General features: G+C 43.3%; 1 protein-coding gene across 5 annotated transcripts in view; it reads right to left on the reverse strand.

Annotated features, from left to right (window-relative positions):
* Positions 1-11,510, reverse strand: part of ZBED4 (zinc finger BED-type containing 4) — a 25,952-nt gene extending 14,442 nt beyond the window's left edge. The window contains exons 1-3 of one of the 5 annotated variants that reach the window (XM_080391453.1): positions 11,339-11,510; positions 6,765-6,889; positions 5,354-5,431 (exon numbers count right to left, since the gene is read on the reverse strand). The gene's annotated coding sequence lies outside the window, so the exon portion shown is untranslated. Of the gene's footprint in view, positions 1-5,338; positions 5,432-6,764; positions 6,890-10,223; positions 11,307-11,338 lie in introns of those variants that run through there. The other 4 variants (XM_080391452.1, XM_080391455.1, XM_080391454.1 and 1 more) reach the window with 4 other exon arrangements.
* Positions 11,511-14,417: the final 2,907 nt, after the last annotated feature.

Consider the following 14,417-nt stretch of genomic DNA (forward strand, 5'->3'; position numbering starts at 1 on the left):
ACAGGAAACAGCACACAACCAAAACCACAGTAACACCTAAGTTTAGTTCGGAAAGAACGAAAGACAAAAGACAAAAAACATTTACTCCATGTTGCTAGAGAACAGCAGTCTGCTTTCAGAAAAGCACCAGAAAATTCCAAGCAAACCTCCTCTGACACCTTTCCCCAAGGGATCAGCTCCTCTGCCTAGCCCATTACACTCTTCCTCCTCCTGTGCAGTCCACAGCTGACGAAAGAAATGGGATAGGATTAGGAGACAAGATTCTCCTGACTAGTCCACCTTCCCAGCTTGCAATATACTAGAAAACACACACTTTTGTTCTGGTTTGGTTTTGTTTTGGTTTTGTTTTTTAAATGTCTATCTTTAAACTCAGGTAAGAGTCAAACCTTAATCACTTTAAGGATGATTTCAAACAGTTAAAAATGAGCCACATGTAAAGGCGGAAGCTGAGGGCTACAAAGCTAAATGGGCAGGATGATGCAGAATGAAAAAGCAGTTAGGAGAGGCACAGCACGTATTCTGTACTGAGAAGAGTCTTCTCAGAACTCTTGCTGAAAACATCCATGTAAGTAAAGTGAAAAAAAAAATCTCACAAAACCTAAACAGGGTCCTTTACAAAATGTACTATTATATTAACCTGTTTGAACTAGAATTTTTCTAAAATTAAAAAAAAAAACAACCAAAAACCTGAACAATATCTGCTGAACTGCTAAGACTGTTGTACAATAGTATCTATTTTGATATTAACCAGATCAAGCCTGAAGAGGTGTGTTTTAAAAATCCTTCACAGTGTTCTGTGTCCATATTGATGCCAATTAGTTACATGTCCTCGGATAGTTTCACTTGTGCCATGGAGAGGTTGTCCATGATTTACATACATCGTATCTGTACGTGTTGTATGACATAGTACTACGCTTATATTATATACTTGTATTCTGGAATGCTTGTGCACATAAAGGCAAGTCAGAAAGAAAATGCAGCTCAAAGTGCCAAAAAGACAAAAAATATTTTCAAGAGGATAAACAGGAGTTTAAATACTTCATAGGGATTTTTTTACAGCTAAGCTTAATCATTCTTTTTGTCACAAAACTTTATTTCAAGTCAGTAGAGACCCTCAACTGCAAATGACTGCAAATCTGTTTCTTCTCTGTACCACGTCTCTTCTTTCTTCCTTAAGTAATAATTTGAAGAAATATGGCTAGATTTTACTTGAAGCAAGGAAAAGACCATCTCTTTACTAAATATACTACATATGCTAAATATAAAAGAAAATAATATTCACAATGCCATCCAGGATAATTTTAGAGAGTTCAGAAATACTCCGTTTCACCTTGCTGATGAGCACAAAAACTGCAACAAAACAACCTGGTAACTATGTGTAAAGTCAAACTTCCGTATCACATGCAGGCATAATCAATCATACCCATGACGTGGGTGAACTTCTTATTCCCCTTTCAAGTCACTCAGTATTTTCCAAGTAAACTGTCCGTAGCACCTGACATTTTCACCTGATACCCCAGTTTAAAACACAATCACCTCAGCTCTGTCCCTCTCAAAATAAACGTTCCTATTCATAAAACAACGGAGAGGGAGAGAGAAACCAGTGTACAGTACTCCCTATTTACTTGTAAACCAGCCTGTCCCTAGCCTCTATGACAAGGGGGTTTTTCCCCTCTTAACCTCTTTTAGGGACGTAATCTTTGGCTTCTTCAAGGCAAGGTGAGACCTTGCAGCAAAGACCTTGTTGACACTGACAACCAAGCCACAAGAGCCGACATTGTTTCCACCTGAGCATTAGCAGGAAATCCAAAAGAGACACTCCTGTCCCTGGCAAAGAAATAGCTCAGTCTTCTCCCAAAATAAATGGTTTATAGGAGAGCCATCCTACTGCCACAGACACCTCAGCAAATCAGATTTTACTTGAGGAGCTAAAACCAAAAATACAACAAGAATTTTAATGAACAATAAAGCTGTTTGTAGTACTTATTCTAACCAGTGCAGTTCACAAGGTTTCATCCATGTAATGCAACCTGTAATTTAAATAAGTTTTACAGAATAATGTTACATGGGTGTAACTATGCACAATCCACAACATTTTTAGTACAAGAGCAGGTAAAGGACAGCCCTTGCTCTTCCCATTTGCTTGATTTCTATTATTAGACAAAAGCCATAATTATTTTAATAAACCTGGTATTTTGTGAGGTATGGAAAAGGGAAATAAATATAAACATTTAGAGAAAGGAGAAGGATCAGGAATCCCCCTGTTCTTTATAAGCATCACTGTATTTTCTAATAATGGCCTCCCTACAGTGCAGTAAGCCACAGAAAACAACTCAAAATTGTTAGGAAAGGAAAAGAAGAATGGAACCTCAATTGCTTCCATTTCCCAGCGTCAAAAGGAAAGATGCTGCTAACAGCACCATCCGCACACTGTTCAGCTCCCTGAAAGCTTACCCACTCTTCCTACTGCCTCAGTGGCTACTAATACAAGTCACAACAAGTGAAAGTCTCTCATGTAATGATTATTACCCTGTTGTCTTTTGGTTGTTTGGTTTTTTTCCCCCCCTGTCTGTAGATATGCCTTCACAGTTACTAGCATATCATGTTTTCACCTTAACGCAGAAGAAAGGGAACTACAGAGTAAAACCAGAAAACATGATTGCCATTATCTATGCCACATTTTAGCAAGAACTTGCAGACCCAAATATTAGATAAGAAAAGCTCTCAAGAGCTGGGAGCCAATAGTTGGGTGGGAGTTATAAACAGGTAACAGTTTTTACACTGCTCCTTCCTCTCCCACCTTGTGACAGCACATCTAACACTACCAGATCCCTTTAATCAGGAACTAGAGTTTCTTCAACCACCTTAACTGCACATAAAAGCTACTGCATTGCATATGCACTAGAAGACTTTAATTCTTACAGTGGATGCTAAAGTATTTTGACCTATAACATTTCTGACCTACTGAAACTTTAACAGGGAAGATAACATCTGAACAGCAGAATATTCTCAACTTTGATCTCAGGAGACTCCAGCACTATACAAGCACCCATTCCACCAAGAGTGCCTTCTTAATCACAAATGAAGAAAGCATCATGGACAAAAGGAACACTTGCAAAATGCTAGCTCTCTGGGCCACACTGCTAAACTCCAGGAACTAATATGCAGTAACTTGTTCATAATATGCTGCATGGTGAAATCTGTACTGGTGAATACATCACATATTGCATATTGATACGCTGAAACACAGAGGAAAAAACAAAGTCAGTATTCAATTACCAAGCCATAAAGGAAAAATCATATGAGAATACTTAAAAAGATTATGTATTCGATATATTCCTTATATTTTACATTTCCCAAAACAAACATGTAAAAATTACTGTGTTCTATAAAACCTTAATAAAATGAAGTCTCAAGGAACTCAAATTATGTTCTATAAATGCATTTTTTAGGCTGACCAAAATGATCTAAACTCTATCCCACAGTGCGGACAACTTGAATTTCAATAAAACACCTAAATATGACAAAAAAAAAACAGGTGACAAAATGTATACACTTTTCTGTTGGAACTCACATTGGCATTTAATTTTTTTAAGACTAATCACCTACAGATTTTATTACCTATCAGAACAACTAACTTGCAGTCAACAAGTTATTTCATCTGGGATTATAATTCAAGAAATAGTTGACCAGATACTCATTTTCAGTAGACAGGTAGTATTAAAATGGGTACTTTCATTGAAGGCTTTTAACCTTGAGAGCCACATTAGTAAGGCACTTTAAATAGAACTATAAAATGCTACAGTGCTTGACATCATATAATGAAACAGTGCAAAGCATATAGTGACCCTGAGATGAGCATATTAAAATTCAGCATTAAATACATGAGAGTGAACTTTTGGATATTCTGTCAGAAGCAACATTGTCCCTTTTGTCAGATTTCTTTACAGTAGTCTAGAACTGACTCAAAAGGCTGCTGCAACAGACAATGACTACTCTTTCCTGCTCCTTGACTGTGCTAGAGTTGGAAAACACTAGCAGTTCATTTTCGCTTAGACTCTGATGAAGAATGATCCACAAGCAGATTTAGTATGTAACAAAATCCCCCACACCTTCTATATCCGTCACCTAGGAAAACTTTCCTTTAGAAAGTGAAGCTGAATCACGTTTTTCTTTTTCTTTTCCTACAAAGGCCAAAGTCTTATGAGGAAAGGCAGAGAGAGTTGGGTTGTTCAGGCTGGAGACAAGACAGCTCTAGGGACACCTTAGAGCACCTTCCAGTACCTAAAGGGGGCTTATAAGAAAGATGGGGACAGACTTTTTAGTAGGGCCTGTTACAATAGGACAAGGGGTAATGGTTTTAAACTAAAAAAGGGTAGACAGATTACATTTAAGGAAGACATTTTTTACAACAAAGGCGGTGAAGCACTGGGACAGGTTGCCCAGGGAGGTGTTAAGATGCCCCATCCCTGGCAACATCAGGTCAGGTTGCCTGGGGCTCTGAGCAACCTGATCTAGTTGAAGAAGCCATTGCTCACTGCAGGGGGCTTGGACTAGAACAATCGATCTTTAAAGGTCCGTTCCAACCCTAACGATTTCTTTGATGCTCTGACCTCACCAAGACTTCCTAGCTCAACATTTTACCTATCTTAAACATCTTGTTCTTCTGTTGCTAACATGTACTTTAGCCAATAATACAGGTAGCTTAAAAGTTGAACTACTTTATTCAGGGTGGGGAGGGAGGAAGGGACCAAAAATAAACAGAAAGCTCCAAAACACTGTGCAAGAATAACACCTATTGTTAATCTACACATAAATGCTGATCTGCATATGAACAATTCTTTTTCTACTGTATCTTAGTCAGGAATCTCAGGCTTCTCAAAAATCTGTACCCAACAGCTCAAACTGAATATACAAAGAAAAAAAAAAGTTTCAGACAGAAACTCTAGAAGAAAATATTAAAATTTGCTTCATCAGTGAGGACATGAAAATTTGAATGAGTGAAATTTAAGTATAGGATGAATGTAGCATGTAAGTTACTTTCCCCCTTTTTAAGGGGTAGACTGCAGGGTAAGGATGTATATATGCCAGCTGTTACCACACAAATCATGAACTAGTTACTATTATTGTAACACTGTAAAGATTTTTAAGTCTCAGGCACTCATACAAACTTCCTGCTACATTATTAAGCTACATACAAGTCAATGCAGAGATGCACAATTATTCATTATCTTTATCCATTGGCTTACTCTAAATTAATAATAACAACGATACAAGACCCAAAACAAACAAGCTGCCCACTACTTTACTGAGAAAAACAAAACAAACAAAACAAAACCCAGAAAAAACTTACACATCTGTTCCACTGCATGCAGGTGGCTTCATGTGAGGTTAAATACTTGCTACTCAAACTTAATGATGATGATTGTATCTAAGGAAAAGAAGAAAGTAATTCCTTTTAATAGATTTATTTATTTTTTTTTTTAGTCATGTAAACTGTCACAGTGGCAAATCACAGGATTTCAAGTTTCTCTTTAGGTGACAGCTCCAGGAGTTGCATTTATTATGACTAGCTCTAGCTATTGCCTTTTTTCAAAATCCCTAGGCTTCATAATTATCAAGAAAAAGGAAGACATTTTTAACATTAGAGCTCCAAAGCAAAAAAAAAAAAAAAAAAACCAAACAAAACACCACACCTCCACCCCAAGATTAGTACTAAAAAAACATTTAAGAGTCAAATTTTTGTACCTGTCTCAGCACTGGTCCGTTTTCTTTTTTATACTCAGGGATGACTACATCTCATGATGAATGAAACCAATCTACACTATGTGCAAGATTTAAAAGGAGCTTGCCGACACCTTTCAATGCACTATAGGATTTATCTGGCAGCCTGTTACACCTTCTCTTCATGAGCTGAACATACTGCTTACACACTGCGCCCGCATGCATATTAATCAACATGCAATAGCACAGGATCAACACAAGATTATCACTACCCATGTATGAGAAAGGAACGATTGCGAGTGGTGCATATTAAGTCAGATATTTTGACTTAGCAACAAAACAAACCAAAGCAGTCTATCACAGGACATATTTTGGAGTTTTGCAACTTCAGTCCCACTGACCATTATACAGACATAAGCATCATTCTGCAGAGGCCCCAGCTGTTTCATTGCACTAGTACACTGAAAGAAAAAAAAAAAAAAACCAGCCAAACTAAGAAATTTTTTAGCTATCTTAGAAAATCCGGAAAGTAAACTTTGACTCCAAATCCAAATGCAGAAAATGCTGAACTCTGCAATGTCAAAAATGACCCAAAGTGGTCAGGATGCTGTTTTGTCTTCTTTTCTAAACTTAGTATGGCTCAAGCACCAACAGGGGTTAAATCAGCAAAGCACTCTCCCCACCGGTCAGTGCTTACTGCTCTCATTCAGACTGTGAGACTGTGATTGATATCTATACATATATGTATCTACACACAAACTTTTTTTTTTCCCCTTGAGCAGGAGACCACCTCTCAGGGTGGAAAGTTCTGATTGCTGGCTTACCGTGCATTATGAAATAAATTATATGTAACTCCTTTTACTGACACTTTCACTTAAAAATAATTCCATACTTCCTCTTAAGCAAGCGAAAACATCTCAAAGATGTGCTGCTGGCTAATTTGACTGCTAAGATGAGACACTTCTGCTGTCACTACTACAGCGAACCTTTAAGTAAGGTATACAAAGAGGAAGGTGTCAGCCAAGGAGACAGAGACCCACCCGATGCAGGGTGCTCAGCAGGAGCAGTTCGGGAACTCTCCCGAGATGTGGATTCAGGTCCTCAGGCAAAGCGGGGAAGTGAACCTGGCTCTCCCACATTCCTTCCAAGCGCCAGAGCCACCAGACTACAGGCAAGATACAGTACAAACAACTTTATCCTTCCCCATTTCTTAAAAACACCACCAAAATCCCACAACCCTTCTATTCCCATTTTCCCATTCTTTCACTTGTTACAAGAGGACTACAAAATAGTTTCAAGCAAGGCCAAACATTTAATTCTTTTCACATTAATGTCTGCGTTTTCTTGATTGCTCATTTTTGTGAGAAGAACAACAAAGTCGTCATGATTTTAACTGGATCTGAGCTTATTTTCTTTAGAGGCAAACACTGATTCATCAAATAGCATACAGAATTACAGCAGCAAGTAAACAGCGCAATTATTGAAATGCTACTTAAATGAACCTATCTGGGGCAATATTGGTACAAATTCTTTGATCATTGTCATATGAGACAAATATATTAGTAATTTTAAATACTTTTCCTATACATTTTGCAAAGGATTGCACAAGAGTATTGCCAAAATAAGTCACAGCTGTTAAACAAGTCTATTTTCAGTCGTAATTTTCAAGCTATTGACTACTGAAATCCAGAAGCGGCTTTTGTATTAAAAGTACAGAAAATCTGAGCACTCGGTGCAAAAATTACTCTAACACACCAAGGGAAAAATATATCTGTATGACACTAGTGAATGTAAGCTAGCAGATATGACTCAAAAAAAATTTAAAAATCCAACAAGCTTTCAGACAGCTGTAACAGTGAACTAACTAGTAACCCTCTAAACATTCAAAGAGGGATCATCCAACTCTATTTGTCATTACAAAGTAGAGGGGGAAGGGAAAGAGGTGAGAGATGGAGGCAAGTGCGCAGTAATAGCTAAATAGAACACACAGGTTTAAATAAAGATCATGGTAATATCATAACATTTCTTATGTCAACATCCAATGAAATCCAGTCTTACACAGGTTGTAAGAAAGGCTGACATGCTGTTGAAAAGAAAACACTTCACAATTTGTTCTGAAAGAAAAAAAGGACCTGAAAAATCAAACTATTTCCCTGTTTGTTGCGCTAGCAGAGCATCATATTATCCTGTCTCATCACAAAAAAACACAACCAAACACACACACACGCCCCCTAAACAAACAAAACAATACTAACATGGTTCAAGTATGTATCACACTAATTTAGGACAGAAGTTCCTCTGCTTCAGGGAAAAAAAACAACCAAACAAACCAATAAAAGCTTCAGTCGTTCTAACTTCATGTTGCATGTGCTTTAAACTCTACATTTCACTTGAAAGCTATCTTTAGGCCACAGAAATTAGTCAATTTTTTCACTAATTGGCTGAAATCAAATACACCCATAGTTGTCAATTGACAGATACCAATGATGTCAGTACTGAATGCAGAATAAACAGCCACAGTTGTACAGAAAACAATGCACATCTTCCACATGCAAGAGAACACCTTTTTGTGAAACCTGTTTTGAAAGTGTACACTAGAACAGATAACATTATGTAAATTACATTGATTTATGTCAATACCACTAAAACACCTAGATTGTCCCTACTCAGAAAAAAAAAAGTCAGTCATGATGATGGGTTAAATGCCATGGTCTACACTGTGCAAAATCTCCAAATAAACTATCTATAATTCTGCTTTCTGCCTAAACCTAGGCTAATATACATGCATTATCACACCTATTTGCATAAAGCAGATTAACTATACATTACAGTGGCAACGCCATAGCACAATATGCTCATTTTGAAGATGAAAAGTCCTACAAATTAAAAGTAAGCCTCCAAAGACAGGATTTACTGAATCCTCTCATACAGAATCTTCACTGTGAGTGGTGTTAAAATGCAGCAAGGTATTGGGATATACATCATCTGCATTCCTTAATACAAACTTTCATAGAGCCACAAAAAAAAATATCTGAGAAGTTATTGTATTAAGGGTTCTAACAATTAGAAAAGAACAAGTTCCAAGAGGAGAAAGAAAGATATAACAGGCTCAAAGGCCACAGAAACCAGTAACTATTCTTTATTACCTAAGAGTTTGCCAGGACTTTCTTCTATAATATCTAGTTCTTAAGCATCTTTGATAGGAGGATATTCTACTTTACATGGATAGACAATTTTAAATGAACCTGTGAAACTCAGTTGCCTTCCTGTACTTCCAAAGGACCTGTTATGAGCATTAGCGATGCATTATGTGTACCGAAGCAGACCCCCTCTGCACTAACCACCCGTGACCCCATGACACTTTAGCTGTTCTACAAACACAGCTCTTGCTCAGGATGTTTGCAGTCTAGGTTTAAAATGAGCCAGAATTAGGTGGACACACCAAACAGAGAGGCTGTAGCAGACATGGTAAAAGAAAGACTATAAGCATTACTCTAAACTCATCATCTGCCTAGCCTTCCACTATTCTATACTTTGCCTTTCACATTATCATTGAGGATGCTGCACCTGTCACAATTTTGCTTTATACAGAGTAACAGTAAAAGAGTTACAGTTATTCAAAAGCACAAAATGTTTAGAAAACTTTTCTCTGAGGAGCTCAGTTTGGTTATTTCATTCTACTTTCATTTTACTTGTTCTCAATCCATTCTTATATTTGCCTGGAGAACTTTTAGGGAATAAATACCTCAACGTCTGTTAAAGTTGGAAGATGCTAGCAGCACTGTAAGTAGCAAAGCAGATAGACATCCAACCATATAAAAACTTTCACCACCTTGCCTGTTGCTCTTGCACCTAGCAGGCAGCACTCAAACTTCTAAGAGTCTGCAAAAGAACTTCGGCTGCTTTTAATATATAATGAAGACACGTACAACTTTTTTTCTCCACAAAACTAATCTGCATAGTAAATAACAACTAGAGTGCCCCAGCCCAGTATTTGCACAAATATGGGCTTTCTAGTAGCAGTATGGTATCTTGGAGATCGTTGATAAAGTCTCCCAGACTTCACTACACTCAATATGTTCTCCACAAACATCCTCCCAAGGGTGCACATCTGTGCTTTAAGTGAAATGCTGCGTTATTGAAGATAACCTTTAGAAGGCTAGAACTGTGCTCTACTCTCCTGAAAGCAACACGCGTGCATATCCACAGTGGGCCATACAGGCAACACGTAAGGAAAGCCTGAGAAGTATGTTTGTGTTATGGGGGCTTGAAAGACTTTTCCTGCTTGGCATTATAGGCGTAGCGTGACAGCTCACACTAAATTATTGAAATCTATCAGAGATACCAACCAGAAACAAGACACGACTGCTTCTAAAACCTAAGCAGCAGGGAAAAGGATTGGGGAAAGAGTTTTTCCTACGCTGCAAAGCCAAACCTAGCAAATACTAAACCTAGCAATGATGATTAGAAACGCCATTAGTGCAAGCGAGGCCTTACACCTTTCGTTAATGAATGTTTTTACACTTTTAGTAGACTGCACGTACCGCAGACAACTTAAAGTGCATCAGGCACCCTCTGAAAACCAGTAAGCATCGCAACACAGCCAGCCTCTACCACCAGCAGCTGTCTCAGTGCAGATCTAGAAGTTACAGAAGGCACTTTTAAGCAAAATTACCACGTCCCGGGTAGAACGCGAGAGCAGCAGTACATGGAAGTTAAATTCTGCCGTTCTTCACACGCACCTCTCCTGAGCGGCTCTGCCCGAGGGGGACGGGGCTGGGAGCTTCACCCCACACGAGAGATGCGATGTTTACGCCGCGGCCGCCGCCGCTGGCGGGCGCCTGCCCCCCTGGCGCCCCGCGTACGCGGGAGGAAACGCTTTTTAGGATTTCCTGGGCTCTCCGGCCCGGCGCCCCGGCAGAACCTGCGCCCGGGGAGCCCGCCCGCCCGCCGGCCCCGGCCCGCTCCCCGCGCCGAGCCGCGGCCGCCCGCTGCGGGGGGCGGCGGGCTCTCCGCCCCTGGGGCCGCTCGGGCCGTCTGAGCTCAGGATGGCACCGGCCACATGGTTACCGCTCCCGCCGCCGGCCCGGCTCCCGCGGCCTCCCGGCGGCGCGGCCCCGGCGGGTGGGAGCTGGCGCGGAGCCCCGGCGGGACCCGCCGGCCCGGCCCGGCCCGCGCCGCGCACAATGCCGGGCGGGCTCGGGGCGCGGCCAGCGGCTCGGCGGGCACCCTTCCCCGGGCGGGGGGTGGCAGAGCCTGCCAGGCGGCCCGGGACAGCGCCGAGTCCCCGGGGACCGGCGACCCCCGCCCGCCGGGCCGGCCGGGCCCCCTCCCGGGGCCTCGCAGACAATGGAGCCAGCACCGCGGGCCTAGTCCCCGGCTTCCTGCGCCGCCCCACCGCCACACGCCCCCTCCCCGGCCTGGCGGCGCTGTCCTGCGGGCGCTCCCAGGCGGGACGGGGCGCCACCGGCCCGGGGCGCGGGGCCCCCGGCCGCGCAGGCACCGGCGCCGCTGAAGCGGGACCCGGCGGCGGCGGGGGGCGGCGGGAGCCGGGGAAGCGCGAGCCGGACCGCCCTCCCCGGCCCCCTCCCGGTGCCGGAACGGTGCCACTCACCTCCCCGGGCGGCCGCCGCAGGGGAAGCCGGAGGTCACCGCCGCCACCCGGCCGGGCCCGAAGGAGTTAAAAGGAAGGGCCGGGCGGGACCGTCCCATTCATTAGCCGGGCGCTTTGTCTCCGGCCGCCGCCGTCGCCGCGGCGCTGAGCAGGCTGCCCCGGCTCGGCCGCCACGGGGCGCGTTGCGCAGGCGCCGGGCGCGGGGGGCGGTGCTGCCGCCGAGCGGCCGCACGCACGACGCGCAACATGTCATCCGGGCCGCGGCCCGCAAAATGGCTGCCCCCAGGGCCGCCGCGCCCGGCGGCGGCTCCGCACCCGTATCGGGGCGCTTGCGGGGAGCCGGCGGTCCTGCCGCGCCGCCCCCGCGGCGGGGCCGGGGTGAGACGCCAGCCTCCTCCGCAAAGGGGCGGCCGCGGCGGCCGCTCGCCTCCGCCAGCTTCCTTCCCGGGGCGGCTGCGGAGAACGGTGGCGGCAGCGGCCGCCGCGGCTCTGAGAGCGGCGGGGACGAGGCGGCGCCGGCCCGGGGACTCTTGCGGCGCCGCAGGGCTCGAGGCGCTGCCCGCTGCGGGAGGCCGGGAGCGGGCGCCCCGCGCTCAGAGCGGCCGTTCCTGCCCGCGCTGCGGCGGGTCCGCTGCGGGCGGTGGGCTCGCAGGGTCCGGCCGGCATCCTGCCCTGGCCCGCACCTCGCAGGCGGCTGCGTGGGCATCGCTCCGCGGGAGCGCGGGCGGGCTGCCGCTCTGGAGGCGGCCCTCGCCTCCCCAGGAGTTTGATCCCCTTCCTGCGTATTCGCGCTTAGCAAAGCTCACCCTGACAGCGGGTAGCGGCCTAATGCGCGCTGCGCGCCCGCCTGCGCGGCCGTGGCGGGGGTGCTCGGGGGCGAGGGACGAGCGTGGTGGCGGCTCCGTGCAGCGGGGGACGCCGCGTGCCCGAGATGGTGGAATTTTTCTGGCTGAAGCTCCGGCAGTTCTGGCGTGCAGTTGTGGGTTGGCGTTTGTCTTTGCTTCGGAAGTTTAGTCAAGGTTGTCAAGTCGGCTGGGCTGATACAGGCTTTCTGGGCGGTGTGGGGTGAGGTAGGGTGGTGTGTTGGATTTCTGTAACGCGTGTCGTGTCCACGGAGAGCGGGGTAAAGTTATGATCTGGTGAGACTTTGACGTTTGTTGTCAAATTCCCAGTGATAGCTATAGATTTCCCCTTCTTTGACATCGCTGGTCATAATAACTTGCATGTTCACATTTGGAAGTGAAGCAGGAGAAAAATATTAACAGCACTGTTTTGAGAGCAATACCAAGTTTTAGAGTAAGATACTGTTTAGAGAGAGAAACAGTGCTTAAGCAAGTACTTGGTTTTTGATCTGAGCTCTTTTTCATCAGTTTCTTGGCTGTTTGTTTTTTTTTTTTTTTTTTTGATACTGCACAGATTCAGTCAAAAAATGTTTTGGTGGATATATGGCAGTACGTGAAGAAATCTGCTGGTCACTTTTTGATTTGAAATAGTGGAGCTCTTGAACATTCTTCTGTAGTATTTGTATGTTTGTACTTCCATAGTACTGGTGCGGTCTTCTAAGTGGATAGTGCCAGTCAACATGAAGTAAATGATCTGTTACGGTTAATGCTGCCTTTGGAAATCTCATTTCAAGTCAAGTTTTCTTTTTCATCCATACGCTGCACAAAATCCCAACACAAAAGCACTGTGTGCTGGCAGTCCTTTGTTCCATGTTGTTACTTCATAACGTACAGTGTGTTTTCAGTGATACAGTTAAAGTGCTGCTATAGACCTTTGAGGCCAAGTGACTGAGACCAAAGTGATTTGAGGTGAAGTTACTTTGACTTGCCCAGTTTCCACTGTTACAAACTGTGTTTCTATGAATACAACTGCTAAAAATAAAGTTTTGTCTTGGCCAGATCTGCCAGCTAGACTCAGTAGTAGAGGTGTGAGAGGTTAGTTAAGAAGCCTCTATCACCAGTCTGTTGTCATGAAATTCAGGAAATTGTGGTGACTCTTCAACATGCAATAATAATAATAATAAATAGAAATAAATCATCTTGTAGAGAACTGTGGAATTGTTACAGTTATGTTGAATTTTATGTGGAGTTACATAGTTACTTACCACGCCACTGAATGCTTGATAGTGTTAGAATATGTGACTCTATTAACTGCTTTTTTCAAACAGCTATGACTTTGAAGAGTTTCCCAATTTGTGGTTGAAAATTTTACAATAAATTAAAAAGGACTGGAAATTAACTTCGTGCTTGTCCACTGCATACTTCTCTTTCTGTATGTACTACTACCTTTTTTTTTTTTTAAATAGATCTAATTCTGAAAATTTCCTTAAGGGTTAATGAAAGCTGAGATTAATGAAATTTAACCATTTCTTTGAATTACCTTCTAAGTGGCTGGAGAACCGTTCGGTGATTCAGTATATAATCTATAGATATATATCACAGTTTCAGTGAAATAGCTGGAATGCTTTTCTGTTTTAAAAAAATACATTGGAAACTTAAGAAAGTAGATCTTAAAAATTTGAGCAAAGCTGAGGCCAGAAAGTCTTCTCACAAACAACCTAGCAATACGAAGAATGAAACAGAGATGATGATGATTACTGACAGGCATTGGAAAGAGTAACTAGCTGCAATTCCTGGAGAAGGCTCCAGACTGCCGGCTTGTGGTGAATGCAGCAGCACTGGTGCAGCAATAGTCTAAAGATACAGATTCTCTATAAACCATGCAGTCTGAGCTGTAAGTTATGTGAAAGAACGTAGTCATTTGGCAAGATAGATACTAGGAAACTGTGCAAGGAGTCTTGATAGAAAGAAACCAAAACTTCGTTTATTTAACTTCAGAAGAGTAATTATTTTCCTTCAGTTTTCCCCCATTTATGCCTTTATAAACTTGTTATCTGTTTCAGATGTTGTGAATAAACATCTTTATTTACACATGTAACTGAACCTGGCATGAATTAAAAGTGGGCTGATAACTAAATGAATATAAAAAGGTAACTTCTTGCTCCAGTCCCTGGAGCAAACTGCAAGTACCTAGCTCCCCATGTTTTGTAAAATATTGGAAAGGTAAAAGAGCATGC

This window comes from Falco punctatus, assembly GCF_963210335.1.
Source record: "Falco punctatus genome assembly, chromosome: 6".
NCBI lineage: Eukaryota > Metazoa > Chordata > Aves > Falconiformes > Falconidae > Falco > Falco punctatus.